Source organism: Crotalus tigris, unplaced genomic scaffold (assembly GCF_016545835.1).
Source record: "Crotalus tigris isolate CLP2741 ecotype Arizona unplaced genomic scaffold, ASM1654583v1 scf7180000024281.4978605, whole genome shotgun sequence".
Lineage (NCBI taxonomy): Eukaryota > Metazoa > Chordata > Lepidosauria > Squamata > Viperidae > Crotalus > Crotalus tigris.
This window is the reverse complement of record NW_024100453.1, coordinates 1,076,401-1,102,003: the sequence shown is the minus strand read 5'-3', so window position 1 is coordinate 1,102,003 and position 25,603 is coordinate 1,076,401. Positions and strand designations below refer to the sequence as shown.

The 25,603-nt window shown below is 36.7% G+C and overlaps 1 long non-coding RNA gene across 1 annotated transcript; it reads left to right on the top strand.

Annotated features, from left to right (window-relative positions):
- Positions 1 to 81: 81 nt before the first annotated feature.
- LOC120299165 lies at positions 82 to 25,551 on the top strand. Its single transcript, XR_005554355.1, has 3 exons — positions 82 to 175; positions 8,799 to 8,953; positions 25,204 to 25,551. It is a non-coding gene; the product is annotated as an uncharacterized LOC120299165 (long non-coding RNA).
- The last annotated feature ends 52 nt before the right edge of the window (positions 25,552 to 25,603 follow it).

Genomic DNA, 25,603 nt, shown 5'->3' with positions numbered 1-25,603 from the left:
TGCAAAAGAAGAAGCTCGGCATCCCGCGCCCCCCCCCCCACGCCCAACCCTCTCCCGCCGGGTGAGTGAGTCGCCCAGCCCCTTTTCCAGCAGCAGCCTGGCAATCTCTTCCCGCCGCAGTTTCGGGCGTTTCACTCGGAAGGCATCCCACCACCCAGGGGCACTGAACTCTCGGGTAAGCCAGAAGCCTTTCCGGGGGTCGGCGGAGGGGGGAGACCAAGAGGGGGTCGGCGAGGGGACCCCTGAGCGGCGGAAGAGGGAGTGGAGTCTGAGAAACCCGGGGGCAAAAAAGGGCGGAGAGAAACGTGGCTGGAACTACCTATAAGAGCTGGAGCTACCTATAAGAGCTGCTTTCGCGTTTTGGCACCCCCCAGATGGCTGCATGGCAGCTTCCATCAGCAGTCTCTGGTCATTATGGAACTTGTAATCGAACCAGTCCAGAGGACTCTAAGCTGACACAGCAGTACTGTTTCCCCTTTTCCGTTCATATTCGGAAGAGTCCGGTCGCCCCTCTTGAAGTTCACCTTTTCAAGAGCTGCAGCCCACTTCCTCGGATGCATGAAATTGCTTGGTTGATGTGTGAGATTTAGATACAATGAGATGAAGGGGAGAGGAGTTGAGATTGTGTAGATGACTTCCTTGAAAGGCAGAGTAAAATGACCTATTGATATCAATGGAAATGTATTTTTCAATCAACAGTGTTTATATCTTTCATATTGTGTTTCTAAAATTTCCTACATTTTTACTGCTAGCATACCTCATATATTATTATTATTACCACCACATTTCTTATAGAAAATGTAATCAGAGGGAGGGAGGGAGGGAGGGAGGGAGGGAGGGAGGGAGGAAGGAAGGAAGGAACAGAAAGATGGGAAAGTATTTTGTTTGCCATGATTACATGGTTTGCCATCAGTACACCATCCCCTTAGCAAGTGGAGAACAGATGAGCTTTAGAAAAGGGTAAGGGTAAATAAGCAGGCCATATCACTCATTCTCCTGCTAACTAATAATTACTCTGAAAATGCCGCATGCCAATATTGCTCAAAGGTTATTAACTCTCTTGAGTGTACCTCTGATTAGAAAACAATTTCAGAATGGAACTAGTGTGAGGCAAACAAAAACCATTTGCAAACCCTTTGGATTCCCCAATGCTTGTGTGTTGATGTGTGGAATCAAGTGTCCTTAGGAGATTTAAATACCTAGAGGCATTTAGGGAGATCTAAAACAAGCCAAGGAGTGGAGGGAATAAAAAAGAAGATGCAACTTTTCCTCTTCTTTTATGCAGCACTTAATGGTTAGTTATATTTCTTAAACAAAGTCTATGTCAGTATTCTTGAAGGGAAAGAAAAATCATATGACCCACAGTTTTCTAGTTTAAAATGTAAATCCCACCTGAATCCTCCCAGCAAGCCAATCACATTTCAAAGGGCAGAGTGATAAGCTGTTTTACAAAGACCTCCAAGGGGTTAATGGCTTTGCCCTTATCTCCTCAAAGCACACTGTGCTCTGCAGATCGGGAATAAAACCACAGAAGGCTTGACCCTCCGTGGCACAGGATGGACTGGGGGGATGGTAGCAAGGAAGATTATAAACCAAGAAAATGCTTGCCACTAGTTCTGGCAAATGTATGAACCATTGTTTTCTTTTATGCGTTTTCAGGCAAAATGTATTTGCTTCTGGGAAGCGAATATTAGAGCTTATTTTTTATTTTGTTTTGAATTTGTAGTTCTCATAACCACCAACAAACATTACATGAATGGGAAGGAATCAATGATACTGTTATTTTCTTCACTCCAATAACACTTCAATTATATACAGCAGTTTCACTATACACACAAATGCACAACTAGAATTTAGAAGCCAACTCAGCTGCAAATGACTCTGAGTGGCTTGAGCCATACTATCTAAATGGAGGGGATGCGATGGCTCAGTGGTTAAATATACTGAGCTAAAAAGCTGATAGACCTGGATGCTGACTCCCATTACTTTCCCCCAGCTCCTGCCCACCTAGTACTTCGAAAGCATGAAAATGCAAGTAGATAAATAGGTACCACTTTGGTGAGGAAGTAACAGCGTTCTGTGAGCCTTAGCATATAATCATATTGGCCCCATGACCATGGAAAGAGTCTTCAGACAATGCAGGCTCACTTGGCTAAGAAATGGAGATGAGCACCACCCCTAAAGTCTGATATGACTGGACAGAGAAACCTTTACGTTTACTATCTAAATGAGCACTTCTGTCAGAAGTATCCATAGAACTTAGTTCTCTTGGCTAAGATCAACCAAGATAAATACTTACAACACTCCATGGGAGGGATTGGATACCTATGTTCTCTCAATTATTGAAGAACTACAGCTTCCATCATCCCTCACCCATTGCTAGGCTATACAGGGTTTTGAGTGCTGTCATTCATGAATACTTTGAACAGTAATGCCCAACTCTTTCTAATCTGAAGGCTATTCTTAATCTTCATTGCCTTTTGGAGACAAAAGGTCCATTCCCCTGGCATTGCAGTGGTGGATTCTGCTTTTCCATATCAATGCCACATATCCCTATTATTTAAATTATTAACTTTATTATTTGCATTTATGATCTTTCTTTCCCATACAAAAAACTAATCGCCTGCCTTGAGGTTGTTCAATCAATGAACAAAAGGTCCATAAACCCCGTGAATAATTTTAAAAATGTCTTTAGGAAAAGCATAATTCATTTTATAAATTGCAATTATAATGTAAGCTACTGAGAGTTAGTATTTAGAGTACAAATGAAGTTGTTCCTATGGAATATATTTTCTCCAAATTAACAAAAACTTTAAATCTTTCAGTATACTCATATTCTGTTGAATAGTATTTCATTTTTTAACTGCATATTCTCTTATTATGACATTGCTGGTTGACTAACAAATAACCCTAACATAAGTTGCTTTAAATATTTGTATATGAAACAACAGGAAATAAATGTAAAAAAACCAAATATAAATGTACTGTGTAGAGATAGAGAAGAAAGGTACAACATTCTTATTGTCAAAGTTCACTAAAGAACAGCTGCATAATATTATGTATAAAGCATCAATAAAACTCCACCAAAAATAATGCACCACTGTATTGTTCCTTCAGGCTAAGCATTTTTGTGTGCAGAGAAGCAATTTGAAAAGTGATGGGTTTTCTATGTAGCTGCAATGACTGGGTCAAAAGGCAAATGCTCAGTGCTCTGAAAACCATATGTTACTAGCCCACAGGGAGTGTCTCCCAGAGTCACCTCACAACTTTTTTCACAACCTCTGCTATAGGTACATTGATATCAAATCATACATTGTACAATCTTGCTGTTTTTCAGCATCATATACAGTCAATGGAAAGTGGTTTCTAACATCCATCTACACAAGCTTAGTGCAACCCAGGAACAAAGCTTGTTAGGTTGGATGAACCTCATTATTGGCCACATTAGAATTGAGATCTGCAAGTGAGAATAGTGCACTACTATTCAGTAAATAGATATGAATAAGATTCACCTTGCTCTTTCTTTCAGATAGTATCAAAGTTCAGAGTCATTTTCAACTTTTCCCTCTTTTTGGCTAAGCTTTAGATGTCAAATGATGTGATCAGTCGCAGGTCCTTCCAACTCCTTGATCCTAAGTCAGGCCCTCAAGAATTCCTTTCCTCCACCATTACTATAAGCATGGCAGACACTTCATGGGAAGTGTTTTTCATGTTTCTGACATTTACAGAATTTAATTGATGGCTCTGATCTATGAACATTGCCCCACCCTTCTTATGACCAGTTATTTTAACTCAGCATGCATTTAATAGCTAAGTAGCCTACCATTACTTTGAGATTCAGTACACAAAGAGTAGCAAAACAAAATTGGCAAGTCTTGCCTCCCCATTACTGCCACCACTCCAAAATATTAAATATTACCCTGACTGTCACAATGATTGCTAATTAAAAGGCAAATGAACCACATGGAGGCACAACTGAGCTCATGAATTGATCTAAATCTCCAAATAATGGTACCTTGTTAGAGTTATTTCCAACTGGTTCCTTTATTTTTGCTTCATTAAGGATTGTCTTGTTATACAAAATTAAAGTGTTTGTAATTATTCCAATCTTACATTCAAAGTTAATACTACATCTATTCCTACTTATTTACTTAAAACTTATCTTATTCTATATATTTCAATTAGTTTACAACTATTTCTATCTTTCAGCATTTCAGTAAGAAAAATCACAGACTTGTTTCCCCTTCACAAGGAAAGAAGCATCATCTATGCAATGCAAAAAAAAAAAAAAAAAGGTGTATCAAGGAGAATGGAATTAAGGAGAAAGTTCCTGACAGTGAGGACAATTAACCAGTGGAACAGCTTGCTTTCAGAAATCATGGATGCTCCATCACTGGAGGTTTTTAAGAAGAGACTGGACAGTCACTTGTCTGAGATGGTATAGGTTCTCCTGCTTTAGAGGAGGAAGGGGCTGGACTAGAAGACCTCTAAGGTCTTCCAGCTCTATTCTATTCTAGAAATGAGGCTATGGAAATGGAATGTTGGAAAGCAATTATATAAGGGGACTGGCAACTCTATCTGTCAATTCATATCTGTCCATGAATAAATTAATTCTGGAAAATGAAACAAAGTGGAACCAAATTTGTATGTAGGAGAAGCCTGCAAAAGAAAAACTAGGCTGTATCTGACCAAGGGCTGAGCTTCCAGCAAAACTCCCTCAATGCATTGCTATGGCTGAGGCAGCTAGGGAGGGAGCTGTTCAGAATATCACTCTCAACGTATCTCCTCCTGGTCAGATATGTAGACTGCCCTATGCAATCAATACACAATCACTACAGAAAGGGAAAATAGGAAAACATACATACATGTTGCCTACACACACAATTATGCTGATGAAAATACAGATACCATCTAAGACTGATTCTGGTAAAGAATTCAAAGGGCACGATCTGCATGTTTTCCCTACCTTGTTTTACTACTAAATATAATGTATAAATCCAGTCCATTTGGCTACTTTTCAAGTTATGCAAACCAAAGTTAATTCAGAAACCAGATAAAAGTGTTCTTGTGAAGTTAGCCTTAGATTAGGTGTTCACTTTGCAGATGTTATTAGAAATGCAAGGGTGGATATGGAGTAACACCCTTTCTCACAATAGTCAAGAAGTAAGTTAAAGAAGTTGGAAGAAGAGTGTCATACTTCATACAACTGCCTAAAGTGCACTCTTTGTTATTCATTAAAAATGGCTTTTTAAAGGCTGCTTTGGAAGTATTTTAGTTCATTATACAGTGCAAAGGCTTCTCAACAGCAATAATTCTGGGCACTTACAATTAAAACTAAAAATGCAAATCAGAAAAAAACTAAGAACCATTAACACCCCTCAAAATAACATATTACCAATGAAAATCCACTGAGTAAAGGCTCAATTTATATTCTGCCTTGGAGCCATGGAGAATAGCCAGGTCTTTAATAGCTTCTTGAACATTGTAGAACATAGAATCACAGGGCTGGAAGGGACCTTGGAGGCATTCTAGTCCAACCTCCTACTAAGGCAGGAGACCTTACACCATCCTGATCAAATAGTTGTTCAGTCTATTTTAAAGAATAGACTGGACAACCATTTGACCAAGATGGAGCACCCACAACTCTGGGAGGCAAGCTATTCCATTAATTAATTGTTCTTATTGTCAGGAAATTTATCCTTAGTTCCAGGTTGGTCCTCTCTTTAACACATTTCCGCCCATTACTTCTAGTTCTGCCCTCTGTTGCTTTGGAGAATAAGTCAATCCCTTCTTCTCTGGGATAGCCCTTCAAGTACTGGAAGACAGCTATCATGTTACCCCTAATCCTTCTCTTCAATAGGCTGGACATACCTAGCTCCTGCAACCGTTCATCATACAATTAAGCCTCCAGAGTCCTTATCATTTTTGTTGCTCTTCGCTGCACACTTTCTAGTGTCTTAGCATCTTTTTTACATCGTAGTGACCAGAATTGGGCGCACTATTCTAAGTATGGCCTCACTAATGCAAAATAAAGTGGCATTATTACTTGTCATGATCTAGATGCCATCTCTTTGTTGATGCAGTGTGTGTGTGTTTGCCTGAATAATGTTCTTACAAAGCTCTTCTTGTGGGAGTTTGGATTGTTACTTTGCTAATGGAACACTTGGTTAGTATGGGTAGTTTTTCGATAAAATTGCATTTCTAATTTGCTATTGTTTCCTCGTGTGATGAGAATATCTAGGGCAGATAGAGATTGGATATTTTCTTCTTTCCTTGTAAATTTCATTCCTTTGATGATGATGTGGATTGTTTCATGTGTCTAACTGTTCCTTTTCTCTTATGATGAAAGTGCCCGCTATGTATCCGATCCATATTTTTGGTTGTACAGGTAGTCCTTGACTTACAACCACAATTGAGCCCCAAATTTTTGTTGCTAAATGAAACTTTTGTTAAGTGAGTTTTGCACCATTTTACCACCTTTCTTGCTACAATTGTTCAGTGAATCACTGCATTTGTTAAATTAGTAATACAGTTGTTAAAGGAATCTGGCTTCCCCATTGACTTTGCTTGTCAGAAGGTCGCAAAGGTGATCACGTGGCCTGGGACACTGCAACTATCATAAATATGAGTCAGTTACCAAGCATCTGAATTTTAGATCATGTGACCATGGGGATACAGTGGTTGTAAGTGTGAAAAATGGTCATAAGTCACTTTTTTCATTCATGTTTCACTCATGTTGTAACTTTGAAAGATCACTAAATAAACTGTTGTACTTTGAGGACTATCTGTATGTGTGGGAGTGCTTAGTTTCTAAGGCTATATTACTGTCTCTGCTATGAGTCCTGAGGCTGGTGATCCCATGGGTGGTACTCTGATTTGTCCATTAAGCTGAAAATAAGTAATGAGGCAGAGGTTTATGAGGTCATGATTCCAGATATTTCAATCTTAGTGTCTTTAGCTGGATAAGGCGTGTTATATAGTACTGTTTCCATGGAGTCTTTGGTAGTTCTGGATCTAATGATCTAAAGAATGCTATAACATTGAATGAAACCATAATTTCACCTTCTTCTATTTTTAGGAATTTGGTTTTCTGGAGGCACTGTAAGTTGATAGAATATTTTTTTTTCTCCTCAGTGAGATATCCATTTTTTGTATAAGTTCTTTAGCTATATTCGATTATTAAGGATTGTCTTGATCAGACTGTCTAGCATAACTCATTGCCAATGTTTGTCCATATTTTTTTGCCCCACCTACACTAAGCTTATTTTTGCATATGGCTTATTTATATCCAAAATCATGGTTAACGTGTAAAGGTACTCTTGCTTAAATTCAAGATATATACACATAGGTTCCCCTACAAAGCATATTCTGAATAAAATATTGGAGCAAGGTTAAACATTGACCCACAACATGTCATGAACATTTTTACACTTCATGAACATCTCTGCAAAGAATCTATTAAATGTTAGAAACAGCTTTATAAATAAAGCTTTTGCTGAGATGGGAACATCCAGTTCATAAAATTAGTATTTTATTAGCACTTATTTGTAAAACAGGTGCACACAAGAGTTTAATGCAACTCCTGCACTGTTATATTCTTTATTGCCAACAGGAATATTTTTATTACTTTTGGAAATATGCACTTTCATAAATTGTATTGTAACATTTTGCAAATTACATGTCAATATTTTTTTCCTTTGAATCCTTTACAGCATCCCTCAGTTCTAATACTATACTGAAGCAGACTCACCTATTGAAGGCATATAATCATATTATTAGCAAAAAGATAAGAGATATACATAGCATTGGTTTTGAATAGGGACAAATATTTCATTCAAGGTTAAATTTCTATTGTCCAATTCAAATGTTACTTACAGATGAATTAATTGTTGCTTCAGAGATTAGTTCAAGGATCAATGAGTTATTATAGAGTCAACATCTTATATAATTATTGTGACCTTAAGCAAATGACATGACATTTCTCCCTTCTTTTTAAAAATACTTGAATAGAATGTATTTGAATTTTTTAAAAAAACCCTAAGTGATATTTTCATAAGCATCTTGGTCAATTTGCTATAAAATAAAGGGTTAACTTATATTTAAAAATAAATGCTCTTTACTATGCTAATGTAACTGAAGTATTGAGACCTACATCCCAACTAATATATTGATTTGTTTGAATTTTTACCAAGTCAAAAATAAATGCATGCTGTAAAAGTATGTCATGGTAGGACTTAATGAGTAATAGAATGGCAGAGAAAGAAAAGAAAAAGTATGTTAATGTTCAAGTACAATATGGGATCATAGGTAAAAGCAGTCTTCAAAGGGCTGGATTTGCTAAGGGCCAGAAGAAGTCCCTTCAAGCCAAGTAGGCAAGTGTTTGAGATGTTTAGGAACAAGATGAGGAATTGTGTCTGCATTGGAGCAACATAATAAAGAATCGGTAGAATGAATGTTCTGAAATTCTATAGTAAGACTAAAACAAAAATAAAGCTTATTATGATATAATTCCATAATAATGTAATTTTGTGATCAGCAACTATTTCTTCCCACTCAGCTAGTGCACAAAATGAACTCATGCAATCAGATTTTCTGTCCACCCACTTTCTATTGTACACCCTCTTGTTTTTTTTCCCCTAGTGCTCATCTTTCACTTTGTCATTCAATTCCCTATTGGCCAAATGCGGTCTGTTTCTCTCCCTTTTTCCATTACACACTCGACTGAGCTGAAGATGAAAGGGCCTCTGAATTCCACCAAGATGGTAATTAATTGACTTTCTGCTCTCGTTGCTATGCAGCAAAGGTGGAAGCCGCAGCAGCTACAATTCATTTTCAATCCTGGAAAATTAGCCATGAATGGTATCATTATGAAGATGATAATCTGCTGGATGCCTAGATGATCATCTGCCTGGTGATGTTGGCATCTCACAGTCTTGGAGAAGCTATGAAAAAGGTATTGTGAACTTCACATATAGTTATCCCCAAACTGTCAAACAGATGCCAGGTGAGTTAACTTTTTGTTTGTTACATAGATTTATTTTCCCTATCTATTGTTGTTAGAACTATCAACTGGGTGTACATGCCAACACACAAACACATATGTATTCCCAAATTCAAATTGCAATCTGTTGACAGGAGACTATGCCTTATGTGAACTTTTTTCCATTATTAAAATCAAAGTATTGATCTAGAGTCCTCTCTACAGCCTTATGCATGGTATATTTGGAGTCACTGCATAGTGACAATGTATCAGCTCTCACAATGAACTCATTAGAATTGTAGCATCTTGAAGAAAGTTAATTTGGGATAGTAAAATAGTGGATGCAAAAGAAAAAGGAATCTTTCTATAAGATATACTTAATGTCGTGTTTTTTTTTCCTTTGAGATGATAGAGAATGCTATGCTTGAGGTCACTGACATTGAAAGCTGCATTTGTTTGTTCCATTCATATTCTGATCTTCCCCCATGAAAAGAAAGTAATTCAAGGTGACTTACAAAGCCAACTTATTCAAGCAATTCAGAGAGATTTACATAAAATTCTAAATAGCTTTGCTCTCTTAGTAGCCAATTCCACTTGACTCCATCAAAATTACTGTGTCACGTGGTACTTTGGAAAATCACAATGCTAAGTCAGTTTTATGGTGTATATGCTCAGTTGGTCTATACACATTTAGGCTTGGTTTGTCCAAGTTGGTTACATGAAATAGATAACTATTGTAATCTTGTCTTGCAAAGATGCTCAAGGCTCAACCATACAAGAGTCTAGTGAGAAAAGCAAGGGGTCAGAACACTGATAAAACCTAGAAATTTTGGATGATCTGGTCCTAAACTGGAGGCAATATTTTTATGATCTTATCAGGCAACTCATCTTTTTAGAATAAGGATAATCCAAACTGAAACCAAATGAATGCCTATTGCCCAAGTCTGTTAGCAAGCTACTAAAACATAGTCCTGTAAATATGGATTCTTGTGGAGTAGAAGCCTTCTGGTAGGCTTCCAAGATTATATTATTGATATCCTACAAAAATAGCATAAATCTTTACTGTTTTCTGACCTGGTTTACCTGAAGGGCTGAAAGTCCTATGGCCTTAGAGTAGCAATCAAAGTGTAAAATAAAATTGTAATATAGAATTGGAAATCCATGTTCAAATTCATACTTAATCTTAACATTCACTTTACTGGCCATTTCCCCAGATGATAAAACTAAGATAACTGATACCTATTCCCTTGAGTATTGTCAAGTCTGTCCTATAGCAGCTTCCCAAGATATTAAAACCAAAAATTGTTCCTTTAATAGGAGATATCATGGATTGAGGCTAGGGTTCTCTATATGCCAATCTCACCAAGTTTAGATGAGGAGGTTTGTTTATACAAATTTGTTTCATGGCAATTCAAGGTTGAGCCTTCACTGCAGTCATCCCAGTTGTTTATTTGTTCCCTTTAAGTCAGTTTTTACTCCTGGCAACTAAGTAAACAAGTCCCTGCAGTTTTTTTGGCAGTGTTTCTGGAAGTGATTTGCCGTTGCCTTCTTCCTAGGCTGAGAGAAGAACTGGCCCAAGGTCATAATATAAGTTAATTGGAATATACTATTGAATATAAGCATCTTTAGCAGAGCTGTGTAGGCTTGAATATTTAATATTAGTATGTGAACTGCAATCATAAGTGGGCAAAGTGAAGTTACATTTGCATTTTTTGTTTCTTCCTAAGCTTTTATGTGGACAGTATTCTAGTGTTTACGATATGATTTTCATTTGATTCTGACCTCAGAACACCCCTAAACTAGGATGCCATGTCCCATTGAGAGATTTAATGTATATTAGGAAGTGTAACTTTTGAGAGTATGAGGGACAGACTAGGCTTTGCACATGTTGAGGGGTACATGTGAAAAGTGAGAAGGGGCATGCCTGTTTTGAGAAGATCCAATTTTAAGAATTGAAACTGATGTCTTGAGCATTTAAAACATTTAAGGCCCCATCTTCTCCCTTAGTCTCACAAATATCCTCAAATCCAAAAGGCCCTATTTTGTTCTCTCTTTACTGAAATTTAAGGGCCAGAGTTTTCTGTGCCAAATCAGCTGCTTGCTAGAACATTAAATCAGCCACCTATAAATCTGTCACCATAAGAAATAAGCAAGCTTAGATTGTTTCATGGTGCATAGAAAATTAGCAGCCTTTGGAAAAAAATTCCCTACAATACCTTGAGGCTAGAGTATGCTTGTGGTAAAAAAGGACAGGCACAGATTGAACCCAGTCAACAAATAAATGAGGCTACAAATCCAGATGAGAAGCAAGAGAAAAGATGAGGCCCCAAGAAATAGCAAAGCGGTGCACATACAGATCAGAACTGAGTTTTGAAGAATTGTTCTCATCATTTTCAGAGAGAGGGCAATAAATAAGCTGAAACATATTACTTGGGAGCTACAGAGTCCACTTTCCAATTAGCACTTCCATGCCTTTTAATAGCTACTCAGATCATCAATTTCAGCCCTTTGCTTCAGAATTTTCCTTAAGCATCATGACCTAGGATGCGGGTCAGCAACCCGCTGCTCTGGAGCTGCATGTGGCTCTTTGAGCCTTCTCCTGAGGCTCCCAGCCTCCTCCGCCATTTGCAGAGAGAGAGAGACAGAGAGAGGCACTTGCGCTTCCCTTCTCTCTCTCTCTCTCTCTCTCTCTGTGTGTGTGTGTGTGTGTGTGTGTGTGTGTCTCACACACACACATACACACACACACACACACACACACATGCACACACTCACACTGAGTGGGGGAAGAGGACTGGCAGACCAAGGGCAGGAGAGAGCCAGCCCAATAAGAATGTATGTTAGCTTGTTGGAGTGTGAAGCCAACTTGCCAGGTGAGCAGAAGATTGGAGAGAGGGAGAGAGAGGGAGGGAGAGAGAGAGAGAGCGAGAGAGAGAGAGAGAGAGAGAGAGAGAGAGAATGAGAGAGAGCAGCCTCTATTTCTTTTTAATTAAACTCTTCAATCAAGCTCCCTCCCCCAGTGTTTTCTTTTCTCTAGGAAATGGGTCCAAGTGGCTCTTTGAGTGTTTAAGGTTGCCGACCCCGACCTAGGACAAAGGGATTGATTTATGAGAAACTTGTCAGTGGGTGAGGGTGAGGGGTCCTGGGAACTTGGACTGCTACTATTCAATACTTCTGGCTCCACTTCTCCTCATTTGAGGGCATGTCCTCTAGCTGACCATAAACACAGAAGGGATACAGGCAGACTGGATGTAACACAAACTTCTATTTTTGCATCCCTGTCCATCAGTTTTGGATTGCCCACCCAGCTCTTTATTATGCACCCATACAAACATGGTTGCCTATGACAATAATTATCTACTTGGAGAGAGATGGACCCACTCTGGACCACATAAATTGATTAGTATGGCCCATGCTGACCAGATGTTTGGTATTTTACTTACCTACTTACTAACTTATTTACTTAATGTAACTGTCCATCTCACATATGTGACTCTGGGTTGCTCACAGACTAACCAATAAGCAATAATAATTACAAATAAGCAACCAAAATGAAAATCATTAAAAATCAAATTAAAACAGTTAAAACTTAATCTTCAGGAAAATACAGTCAATATAATAACTAACTACAGCCAGCTAATAGGCTTCATGCCACTACTGGATCACCAAACATGATGACAAAGCCATGTATTGTGAGTCTTCTGAATAGCCAACAAAGTTGGGACCAGTCTAACCTCAGAGTTAGACTGAAGTTCCTAAGGACAGATGCCATGGCAGAAAAGGCTCTCCTCCTGGATCTTATCAGATGATATACCTTGATAGACAGGATCTGTAACATGCCTCTCTTGCCAATCTTGATGGCATGGAGAAATGTAACCAGGGAGAGGCAGTCCCTCAAATAACTTAGCCCCATACCATTTACGGTTTCATAGGTCATTACCAGCATGTTGAATTGAACCTAAAAGCAAACTGGCAACCAGTGCAGCTTACAGAACAGGCATAGTTGTATGCCAAGTGAAGAGTACATTTAACTTCCTATGCCAGTGCATTTTGCACCTGCAGTAGTTCCTGGATGCTCTTCAAGGGCACCACCATGTAGATCACATTACAGTAACCCATTTTGGAGATGACCAGGGAATGAGTGAGTGACTGAGAAGGAAGCCTCCCAATCCATTTAATGGCAAAATCTTGACCTAGTGACAAGATTGGCATGTGCAAACCTAAAGGCTTAAGTATGCATGCAGCCACCCAGCATATATTGTATATCTTAAAGCAGGTGCTGATTATTTCTTTGGCTCAATAGACTTGACAAAAATGTTGGCATCTCAGGAAGGGGAAAGGTTGCTTTTGTTTGGACAGATGTCACTCTAAAAATCCATGGATTTTATTTAGTCCTATTTATTGTGATAGTGCCTTCTTGGAATGCAGCTATTCACAGAATTCATGACAGTCACTCAACACAATCTGTTGTCTCTTTTCAAGCCTTCCTTGCCTTCTTTTTCTAAATGATTTTTCAGCTCCCTAAAGTGCGAAGCTGTAAACCACCTAACAACACTATTTGCCAGAGAAGGTCAATAGCAGAATAAATATTTGCTCCTCCTGTGTCTGTTGCAGAACTTCATAAGAATCAACATTTTCTCTTTTTAAAAACTGAATCTGTAACCTCATAAGGGAGTAGTGGTGGGGAGGAGAAGAAGAGGATATTATTTTTGGACAATTTCCTTCTTTGTCTAATTGCACAATGCTGTTGAAACGTTGCTATTTATACAGGAATATGCTTATAAATGTGATAATTTGCTTGAACTGGTATCCAGAGGTATTTTCCAAAGTTCATCCAAAATTACTGTCTGTGAGTGTTTCCCTGCTCCTGCATGGCATGGAATCAATGTATAGTTTTAAAAAAAAAGTCTTGCTAAAAATGTATGTACATAATTCTTTCTATTCAAAATGAAAAAGCGGCTAATCAGTAGATCTATAAATGCAACCTAGTTTTTCCCAGAGGTCTTGGCACCATTTGCCTTCTAAAGTTCAAAAGCAAATTATTTTCCAAATTAAAAAAAAATGTAATTGCATTTCATTTCATCAATGACTAGTTGGCAATTTCATGTTTACTGCTAGTTTTCCAGACAAATCTTTGCCGACAACTAATTTCATATTTTAGCTGATTTATTAATGAAAAATAACATTTTAATATAATTGATTCATAAATGTTAATAACTGCCTGCATATTATCAGAGTTCAACTAAGTGACATTTTGAGATATTAGAGGATGAACGATATAATGCACACTTTAATAAACAAAAGCTATCATTCACTGTCAGAAAGGCAATCTTTATTGTTTCTTCCATTGTCCATTCCCTATTACATTTATGTGGTAGTTTCAAATGTTCCTTGGTATCACAAACTAATGATTTTTTTTTCTGTTTCATTATTTCTCACCTATTAACAAAAGCTTTAGATGTTTATTTTTTCCAAATAATCAACCAAAGCCTGTATTTTTATTACATTTTATTCATATATTCTGATTCTCTGATTCTTCAAGTATCCTGCAAAACGTTTGCATATCTGAAGCTACATTGCCTTTTTCTTGTCTTTAATTGTTTGTGTTTGTACTTGTTACTATATAAATGATATTTTAAGGAAGAAAGCCTTACAGCATCAACTATTGCCCTCTAACTTCTCTGTCCAGAAAAGATTGACATGTGATTTTCCCTCTAGGCCTCAATGACACATTTTATGCTGATATTATATATGCTTTTCATTGTGACTAACTGCCAAATATACACAAGCAAAAGGACTGTGATAATGTAGATTGTGAGCCATGGGGGGAATGACAGCAATGGGGAATTATTTCTTCACCATATCTCTTTGGTTCATGCAACTCAGGCCATCATTTCTGTTTATCCCATTTTGGAAACTCCCAGAAGGATCCAGTACTGTCTGCTTCATTTCTGAGATAAGAGACACTATCAAATGAGTCCCTTTGTATGGTTCCTTTTCCCATCAGCTCCACAGCAATAGTGCTATATCTTACAACTACAAGATTGGAAAATAAATATGGCAGTGCAAATCAAGGTTCCAAAGTCAGAATTCATAGAATTATAGGGTTTCAAGGGACTGTTTAGGTCAACACCTCCTGCTCAGTGCAGGAATCCAAATTAAAGCACACAGACAGATGGCTGCTTAGGAAAGCAGCTGTCTATGGGAAGAGGTGTGGGGGGGGGGGATTGGTGGGGAATGAAGAGGGCCTATGTGGTAAATGCAACTGCAAACTGAAGACTTGTTCCTTTGCATGTATATGTTAATATTGACATCATATATCTAATATATACATATTGACATACACAACATACACATATATGCACATATGAAAGAGGCTTTTGATCTACAGTTGGCCTTCCTTGGACCTCCTGCTGCAGATATACCTATTGTGTAGCAAGGGAAGGGAGTCCATCAGTTTTCTGGTAACTGTTTCCAAAGTCAAACTGGTCTTACGCTTCAAAGTTGATTTAATTAAAATTGATTAAACATTGCTCTGAGATTGTTATAACAAAATAATTGCTTGATAGGATCAGACCAATGTTCAAATGCTATGTTCCCAAAGTGGCCAACTAGATCCTGGTAGGAACCCACAGTAAGGCAACACAAGAACATTCCCTAGGAATCTGAAATGGGAATCAAGTTGACTCTGACATTGAATATATAACCCATATGCATAATTACCATTGATAGTCTTGAATATTCTGAAAGGAAATTTTCCTCTGAGATTTTATTATTTCTGTCAATACACTCTTAACTCAGAATTGGCATGGTTAAATCCTAGAAAATTCATGCAAGAACAATGTTGTTAAAGCTACACACCCAAGTCAACATTATTCCATTCTTCAGTGAGCATTGATTAAGTCCCATCTTAGTTTCTATCTGGGTCAATCACTTTCAGTTTTATAATCTTTCAAAAACATTTATTTTGGAAATTATTATAAGTCTTACTGTGATCTTCACTGAATCTTCTCAAAGCCTATTAGTCCTTCTTGGGGGCATATTTCAGTTATGTTTATCAATGAATTTTTTCGAATCCTTTTTCTAACATTTTCTATCATCATAATTTAAATGCCCAAATCCCTTGATGTTTTGATTCTTCAGCTCAAACCTTCTGGATTATTTTCTGGCCTACAAATTCAACAATTATATTAAGATGAATGCAATAAACCTCCCTCACTAGGGGACAGCAAGAGGCAGCTTTTGATGTGCTTTGACCTTCAGCCAACACCATTTCCTGCCTATCTGACTAGCTAGTGAAGCAGAAAATGACTATTATACAACAAATGTAGGGGCAGGGTTTGAAAAATACATTAGGTCACAACAGAATCTGGATAATTAGCCTTTTTCAGTGTGATGTGGTTGCTCATAGGATTTTTATATTTATACAGAAGTGGAGATTATAGGATGCAACTCCAAATGCAATTTAATTAAATGCATTAAAATGCTATCATATTAAAAAAGGGACTTTTTTAAAAAAAATGGCAAAAAGTAAACTGTACCTGAGATCATATAATGTTAGGCCTGAGTCTGTATAGTAAAAAGACTGCAGAAAAAAGTGACATTTAGACAGGTAAAAGCTGTCATTTATTAATTTTATTCTATTTCTGTGCCTCCCAAGTTTAAAGTGACTCAGGAGGATTCACAATAGTTTGAAAAAAATACAATCAAGATAATAAACAAGGTGGAAAATCCAGACAACTAACACCAAGACAGAGGCAATGTGTCAAACATATCTATCCAGGGGTTCTATCCTCCCTACAACAAGGTCTGGGAGCCAGGTCTTTAAGGGGAGATCTAATTCCATCAGGGTGGGAGCTGTCCAAATCTCAGAGAGAATCTCATTTTGAAGCCATAAACAATAGCATTTAAAGAGAACATTTGAATGACTATATTACGGTACAATTATTTTGGTACGTTAATATGTTACATAAAATATTTTAATAGTTTTCAAGATGACAATTACTCCTGTTTATTGTTACTGTGCATCAAATGTATTTTTTTTTGTACAGCTATGAGACCCAGTTTAGTGTAATGGTTAAGGACTCCCTGAGGCTTAGGAAGGAGGCAATGGCAACCCATTTTTGAAAACCTTGCCAAAAAAACTGCAAGAATCAGATATGATTGAACAGAAATAGAAAAATATATGCTTCAGTTTAATAAATTGATGCCTCTTTATAAATGTGACAAATCATTTCTATATATCAGAAGATCTGTGGTCCCATTCTTACATATGAGCTATGCCAATCTGCCCCAATGTGATGCTATATTGGGTCTTCAACTGTTCAAATTCTTATCTCCTGGATGCTTATGCTGGCTGACAATCTCGGACTTGCAGCACCAACACACTGCCAGAGGATACAAGTTAGGCTGATGCATGCAAAACACCAAGGCTGTGTGAATATCTGACTTATACAATTATCTATTGGGGAAAATAACCATTTGTATGTTTTTCCCTCCAGGCTAATAAATCAGCTCATAAAATGGAAACATTTAATTGCATATTACCAATCTCATGAGTTAGTTTAATATACATTATCTTTTTTTTAAAGTGGAATAGCCTTGGAAACATATACATACACACACAGCCACACACACACAGACATACACATTCAGAATCAGAAGTTTGATATTGGTATAGTGCAGAGTATCCTCCACTCAATCTACTATAACCTCATTTAACACATAATGAAAAGGAAGAAACAATATTGTCTTCTTTATCTTCAAAAACACTGATAGATAGATAGATATAATATACCCATATGTTAGCTTTGTAATCAAAGAACAGGAACTCACTTTACAGTATGTTCCAAGTCTTTGTACATTTAGTAAGACATACTTTTTTTTTCATTTTTAAGTTGCTTCCTAAAAGTACATTTAGAATGGTGACTTCCTTCCACATTTGCTGGTGAACTAAAGGTGGAAAATGTTATCACCTGTGAAAGAAATGTCACTTTTCTCCCCTATTCCTTCCTCCCAACTGTAAATAATTTCTCAATGTGCAGTCTAAAATTTAAAAAATTTGTAGTGCAATGACATTTACAGAGTCTGATAGTAAATTTGTTCTACCGTCTTCAAGATCAGCCACTGGATTATATGGAATAATTCACAGCAAACAGAACTTAAGCATCTTTTTGACTCTATTCATGGCAAAGGTGAGATTTAAATTAAGGGCTTCCTGATTCATAGTTCATTTGCTTAGCCACAACACAACAATAAGACAAAAATGAAGGAAATTGTTTTGATATGCCAAAGCGAACAAGTGTTTTGATAGGAATACAACATAGCTTTTACTTAATGAAGCTAGCATATTTTAAAAGTTTACAAGTTTAAAGTCCTTATACACACTGAGGAAGGGGGCACAATGGCTCAACAGGTTAGAAGATGCTGAGCTTGTCATCTGATAAGCAGACAGCCTCAGGTTCAAGAACCTAGCACCATGTAATGGGGTGAGCTCCCATTCTTGCCCCAACTCTTGCCAACTTAGCAGTCTGAAAGCATGATAATGTGAGTAGATAAATAGATACCACTTCAGTGGGAAGGTAACAACATTCTGTGTGCCTCGGTGCCTAGTCATGACCAGGGAAATTTCTTCAGACAAGGCTGGTTCCCTCAGCTAATAGGAGCACCACCCTCTAGACTAGAGTCAGACTCAACTGACAGGAGAAATGTTTATTTTTATACCCTGAGGACCACCCTCTAAAGCTTTTTTTTCCTTTTTCCATTTCATCAAATAAATGAAAGATTCAATGCCTAATTTAAAAGACATGTCTGGACATATTTTATTTTATCTTTCAGTCATCTTTCACTTTTTTGCATTATTTAATTATCATAGTTCAGTACCATAGACAGCTCACTATTAACAATGCCTAGTAAGACAGACATAGCAGTTTCCAAAATCTATGCCGCTTTTTGCACAGTACCCCTTGCCAAAGAAATTCCTAAAACAAATTAAACAAGCTTAGTTTAAGTCGTCTTGCTATATGCCTATGTACGTGTTGTATTTGTTGTGAACAGCCAATGTGAGCTCAGTGCTGCCTCATAGCTAAGCAAATGCTTACTTATTGTACAAGCAGTACATGCTTACAAATGGTTTTCATCTCTGTGTTGAAGAAGTTATTGAAAGAAGCTTGTTTATCCTCAAAAACCTATGGGATACTTTGGGATAAAATTAATCTACACTAACCTTTCAAGGATACCTGAAAGAAAAGATTAGGGATAGAGATAGATCATCATGGAGAAAATCTAGCAATATGGTTACAAGGAGTTCAAAATGACTTGAGGAAACATAATCAATCAGTGACCCTAACTTCAGTGATGACTGGTTATGATATTCAACAATATGCTCTCACACACACCCCATTAAGTATGTTATAAGGCTCCTGAGTATATTTATGTGTTTTAAAGGTACATTCCTTTAAAAGATGCTGCCATTACAGTCAGCTCTGATATGTAAAGGTACGGAACAACTATTCTGCACATTGCGTTCCTTAGTGAAGCTACAGTGATAGAGCCAATATAAGACATAATATGGCGGTAACATTATTTTTGGTATGCTTAATACTAATAGATTACTACAAAGTACTACTGTTGCTGCAAAGGGGCCAGTATGAATCCTAATCATATTACATACAGATCTGTCACATTGAAATTTCACTCTAATCTATTCCTTCCTTTACTGGCAATGCCAACCGAAACTTCAAAATAACAGAAATGAAAGGTTTTATGATGAGCAGGGAAAAAAAATAAAAAAAGAACTGCCAGAGCTCCTATAGAATATTTATACTGATGTGATCAGACATTAGTGTAACTCAGTCTTGTAGTTATATGGAAACTGGGAAAAATGCTCAAACATTGCATCATCCAAACTCTGTTTCAATAATTTTAATGATAATGAATAAATCACTAAAAAACCCTTCTATTTCTTTTGAAAAAAAGTTGTATTTAGGTTTTCATGGGACTCCTTTAGCTTTGCACATTTTTTCCTTCATCTACCTCTTTTTAAACATTTTAACATGCATGTATGTTTTTGGTGTACAACTTCCAGTTTCTTGACTCCAGGCAAGTTTTTAAGAGATAATTCTCTATAATGCCTGATATATACAATATGTGTGTGTGTGTGTGTGTGTGTGTGTGTGTGTGTGTGTGTGTTGTGCAAAAGCTCAAGGTTGCTGATAATGAATTAACTTTTCATTCAGTATTTACATGAAAACATTTTAGATATTAGATTTTAAGTCCCTTCAAATAATCATCCAATGCAAATTACTGAAAATTGTTTTAAGGAAACTGAAAAATACAATAAATAGCAGCTGTATATGTTTAGTTTGGCTAGCTGTGTTTATTTCTATCAAGCGATCATATAGCCCACTTCTATCTATATTTCTTAAGCTTTCTGTTACATGTTAAAAGAAAAATTGCAGCAGCCAATCACAATACCAGTGAAAAATATATCAAATTTAAAAGGAAGCAGAATCTTTATCTAAAATTCTTCGGAACAGTACAATCCATCCAATATTTAGTAATATGAATTCTAGAGAGTATTGTTTGAGACAGTTAAGCATACACTCTCTTTGTGCTGCTTTTGACCTTTAAACCCCACATGGCTTAACAACCAGGTGCCAGCATACTTTCTTCTCCACCTGTTGAGAAGTCCCTGAGAGAATCAGTTAATAATTTCCACTTTAGAGGGCCAAGAAGGATATAATCCCACAAACATTGCTTCTTTGTTGCATCAGTGGTTCTTTGGAACATTTATCACTGTAAATTTCAAGCAGCCCCTATTTTATTAAGTTTTCAGAAACTATTAAAACAGAATTATTTAAGATAGCCTTTGATGTTTGAATTTCACTATCTTGTTACTTATTCTTGTCATTGTTTTGCTCTTGTTAGAATGCCTGTGTGTAATGTATCTCTGAGTGTGTGTGTATTATATTTGGCCATTTGAGTATATACTGCACATATTTTTTGTACATTACTATTATTTTATTGTCCATAAAAAGAATTTTATAGACCCATAGTTAGTTAGGAAAGGGTCAAACATAGATCCTCAGGAAGCCAGGTTGATACTCTCTCTGAAGTCTTTCATTGAGTTTAAATTCCCTAAGTCAGCTTTTGTTCCACAGGTAATATAAATGTAACACAATGTTGAATGTCATTTCGTAAATGATAACATTTTTCTGTTTTTACTATAATGTTACTCTATATTGGGTTTGATTGTCATTAGTTGGGTTGGGTAATGCCTGATGGGTAAGTAGATGTTCCCCCCAAGTGATTTCTGCACATATCAATGTCACATAAAGCTAAGTCATTATTGTGACACAGATGAATTACTTTTGATATATCTAGGACATGTCCTTTATTCATATAGATTCTGTAGCCTCAAATTGAAAAGCTGGGGTTGTCATGAGGTTAGTGAGAACCAAGCATGCTTAATAGCCATGGAATACTGACTGACTGTTGGATTGGAGGATGAAATCGCATATTGAGGAGGATGACTGTGTGGAACATGAACAGGAGCATTTTATGTACTTTAAGCAAATTTTTCTGCAGTGGTAGGAGTGAAAACAAAATTACATCACAAAAGTTGCATCACAAAATAGCATCACACTCTTCCATATTTACTAAACTTGCTTGTATAACTTGGAAGATAATATACACAAACACAGGAAAGTAGCTTTTAAAAACCAAAAATAGAAGAACCTGGAATGAAATTTATGCTTTAGCTATTAATATACTTCTCACTGAATCAAAGAAAAGATTGAGAGCAGCTTTTATTTTTATTCAGTACTATGGTCCTTCAGGGACACTTGACTATGATTGCATCATTTTCAGTGTCAACCTTGATAACACACTGATGGGGTTGGTTTTTTATTTTCTTTTTTCAGTCACTCTGAGAACTCCCTGGATACCCTGCACTGTTAATTCAAACTGATGGGCTCACCATATTAGTCCATGTGGCTTCCACTGTAGCATATTAGCCCCACAAATTAACATTCTAATTGCCTTTTAACTATTTATTGTGAAAAAAGGACCACAGGCAAAAAAGCACCAATGAAAAAATCCCAGACTACATCCCCAGTCCATATCTACATTTCATTCTTTTTAGCAAGGCAAACGAACAGCCAGGTGGACATTGTCTTTTGCTGGAAGATGTCACAATGATCAGAATTTTGTTTTTTGAAAGACCTATGAGAATTGTCCAACAGACCAGACAGTCCTTTTTAGGAATAGTACACCCTACTCCCACAAAAGAGTTTCATTTTTAGCAGAGTTTGAACCTGAACTTACTGACAAACATTTAAATTGCCACAATCAGAAATCTTAATGAATACTACGTTAGAAGTAAAGGATAATACTGTAAATAAAAGTCCAAGCAAAGCAATCTGATTGTATATCATTAGAAATCCTCTCTTTTCTTTACCTGTCCCTTTCAAATATAGGGATAAATTAATACATTCCACACTAGATAAATGAAATACATTATTTAATCCACTGAATATATCCAATTTCAATAGTAGAATGTCATGGATTGAGCAACTGGACTTGCATAAAAAAATGTGTATGGCATTTTTAGTTTGTCATGTGTTAAAGTAGCTACCTCCCTTTCAGAGGTGTTATGAAAGCAAAGAAAATGGCTGTTACTGGCTTAGGGCTTCAGGATATTTTGTAAAGTGTACATACATAAAACAATTAATTGACATTCAGTACACGGTGGGTTTTATTGCAAACTCAAACAAAATGACCAATATAAATGATTCAATAAAGAATTGTAATTTGTTCATATAAAATCATGATGGCTTTGAAAAACAATTCACTTTGGACCTATAAAAGGAAGATTAATTGAGACAGGAAATCTCATTTATCAGAATAAATGTATGCTGCAATTCCATGCTATTCATATTTCCATATTAGATTTCCAGAAATATTCTAGCTGTTTGTTTCCTTCTCATACTGATCAAAATGCAATCAAAATAATTCTCCTCCTTCAGATCTTTTTATTCCTTACATGAGTCTTTTTCAATTTAGTGTATTGGGTGTATTGGGATTACTGTACAAACTCACAAAATGTACAATCAACATTTTTATTGCAAGAGAGTTTGGGAGCTTGAAGACATCGGGTTGGAAAAAGCTGATTCTAGGCTTCAGCACTTTACACTGCATGTGATTATTATATTTGTCAATGTCTTTTGGGTACCAAGCAATGACATTTCTTATTTTAGGCATTTAGGCATTGATTTTGATTTTAAGTGCAAGCTTTCCAGTGGAATAGTGGTTTTCAGTCATTTTTTTATCTTAATTTTATTTCCTGTTTAGTCATGCATGTTATTGTTTTAGTCAAGCCTTTGGTAGTTTTGACAAAATTACAAAAATGTGATAGTTCGATAGTCACTCTGTTCTTCTGTTGAAAAATAGCTATTATTTAGAGTATATTTCAAGGTCCAGGAACTAGATATTACAGTTACTGGTGAATGCTTGCTATTCTGTCAGCTTTGTTTGCTGTATACTTGCTGCTCTGTCACAGGTATAGGAAGTTTTCCAACATTCAGTTACATGGAAACCATGAAAAAGAACCATTAATGATCAGCAATATTCATTCATAACTTCACAATTTCTCAGTAATAGATCAAATATGCGTCAGAAGCTATATAAAGCATACAATTGGTAGAGATACAATTTTAATTCCTTTTCAATCGAATATTATTGTCTTCATCTTTTGAGATCACTATGAAGGTGAAAATCATTGTTATCTTAATTGCTTTTTTAAAAGTGTTTGTGAAATTTTTGTGAAAATCAATAACTATGAAAACTAAGTTGAACTTCAGCATACTAAAACATTTAGGTAAATATATTACTTTTATGTCTTATATGGAAAGAGAGCAGTTTGGATAAAGACAATATTGTTGAAGGAAAAGTTTTCATCAGGGTCCAATCCAAGCAGGGAATAAACAACATGGCAATTACTTTAGAAAGAAGGTTGTAGTTTATTGAAGAGGGGAGCCAGACAGAAAGATGGCTGGAAAGAAGAAAAGGGAGCACATGTAGTAGGTAGTGGGTTTCTATACCCTCTTGGGCTTTTGTTTGGAGTTGTTTCCTGTTCCTGTTTGAGGCTTTGTATTTCCTGTGTCATGTACTTTGACCTGAGTCTGAGTGTGCCTTTCTGGCATTCTAGTGGTGGTGGGTTAATCCTATTATGTTTCCTGTCTTAGAGTTTGGGTGGGCTATGTAGATTTTAGGTATTTTTGTCTTCCTAAGCTTCTAGCTGGAGGGCTCCAACTTTTCTGAACGGATTATTACATCTGCATTTCTACAGAGCTGGTTTCTGGTTGGGTGAGGGAGACTTGGGGCTATTAAGAAAAACTGGGCATGCTTTTCTGCCTCTTTAAGATCCTTTGAGGAAATATAATATTCTGCCCTTTTAATATTTCCTTCTCTGGGGGGGGGGGCTGACTTCCCACAACATATTAAAGTTATTGTTATTTGTTTAAATTTGCCTCTATTTCTAATTTCTAATCTTTTAGAAATCATGGCAAATCTACCCATGAATCATCACAATCTTATATTGTTGAATACACTGATAAGCTACAAATATTTAAACACTTTTTCTCAAGGAATCCCAAAGGTGCTTTTCAAACGGCAACTGGACTTTCTTGGTTTTTTTCCCCTTTAAAATGTTTTGCTTCTCATCCAAGAAGCTTCTTCAGTTCTGAACTTCAGTTTTCAGTGAAACGTTTTCAAGGAAAAAAATATCCAGTTGCCTTTTGAAGAGCACCTTTGGGACAACCATGACCTGGATGATTGAGAATCTCCATAGAGTTTTCTCAAGGAAGTAAGGTCAAATCAAATCCTCCCAATTAATGCATGGCAACGTTGAAAGTATACCTGGGGGTTACTGAATCTTAAATTGTGGATTTTAATCCCCATTACTGAATACAGGAAGAATATAACATAGTTACATTAAGGCAGAAGACATAAGATTATGGCTGAATATGCACAGTCCAAGGCTTAACAAAAGAAGTCAAACACTTGTTCAAACTCTGTTTGCTGAATTAAAATATACCACTCAGTTTGCTGGGTATCAGATATTCCCCCAGGTCTCTTTATTCTTCCATTTATCACTGTACATTCTATTTGATGAATAGAGAAGTGTTTTATAGTCATAAATTTTTCATTTTATTTTTAAACAGACATGCTGTCATTTGAAATGCTCCCTGGTGAGAGAGGTGATTGTTAACTCCACTGAGCAAAAAAGAACCTGAAAAGCAGGAGGGGGAACTGGATTTTAGCTGGAAGGTAATTATAGACAATAATTTTACAGTGCCAGTTGGGAGGGAAGACAGCTTTTTGAAAGCCCAATGCTTCCATTCTGTGCAAGAAAGCAGTAAAGTGGGGGGCATAGTAAATAACCTCAATTATAACATGCTTTCTCCCAAGATATTACTTGGCATGCAGCTTGTTGGCCTCTCCAAATATGAGGGCCATGTCTGTTTCATTGTTCATTGGCATATGTCAAACAGAGAACAGTGAAGTAAAATGACCAGGCTGAAGTACAGACATATAACACCCAAGGCAAGCAGGCTGGCAGAC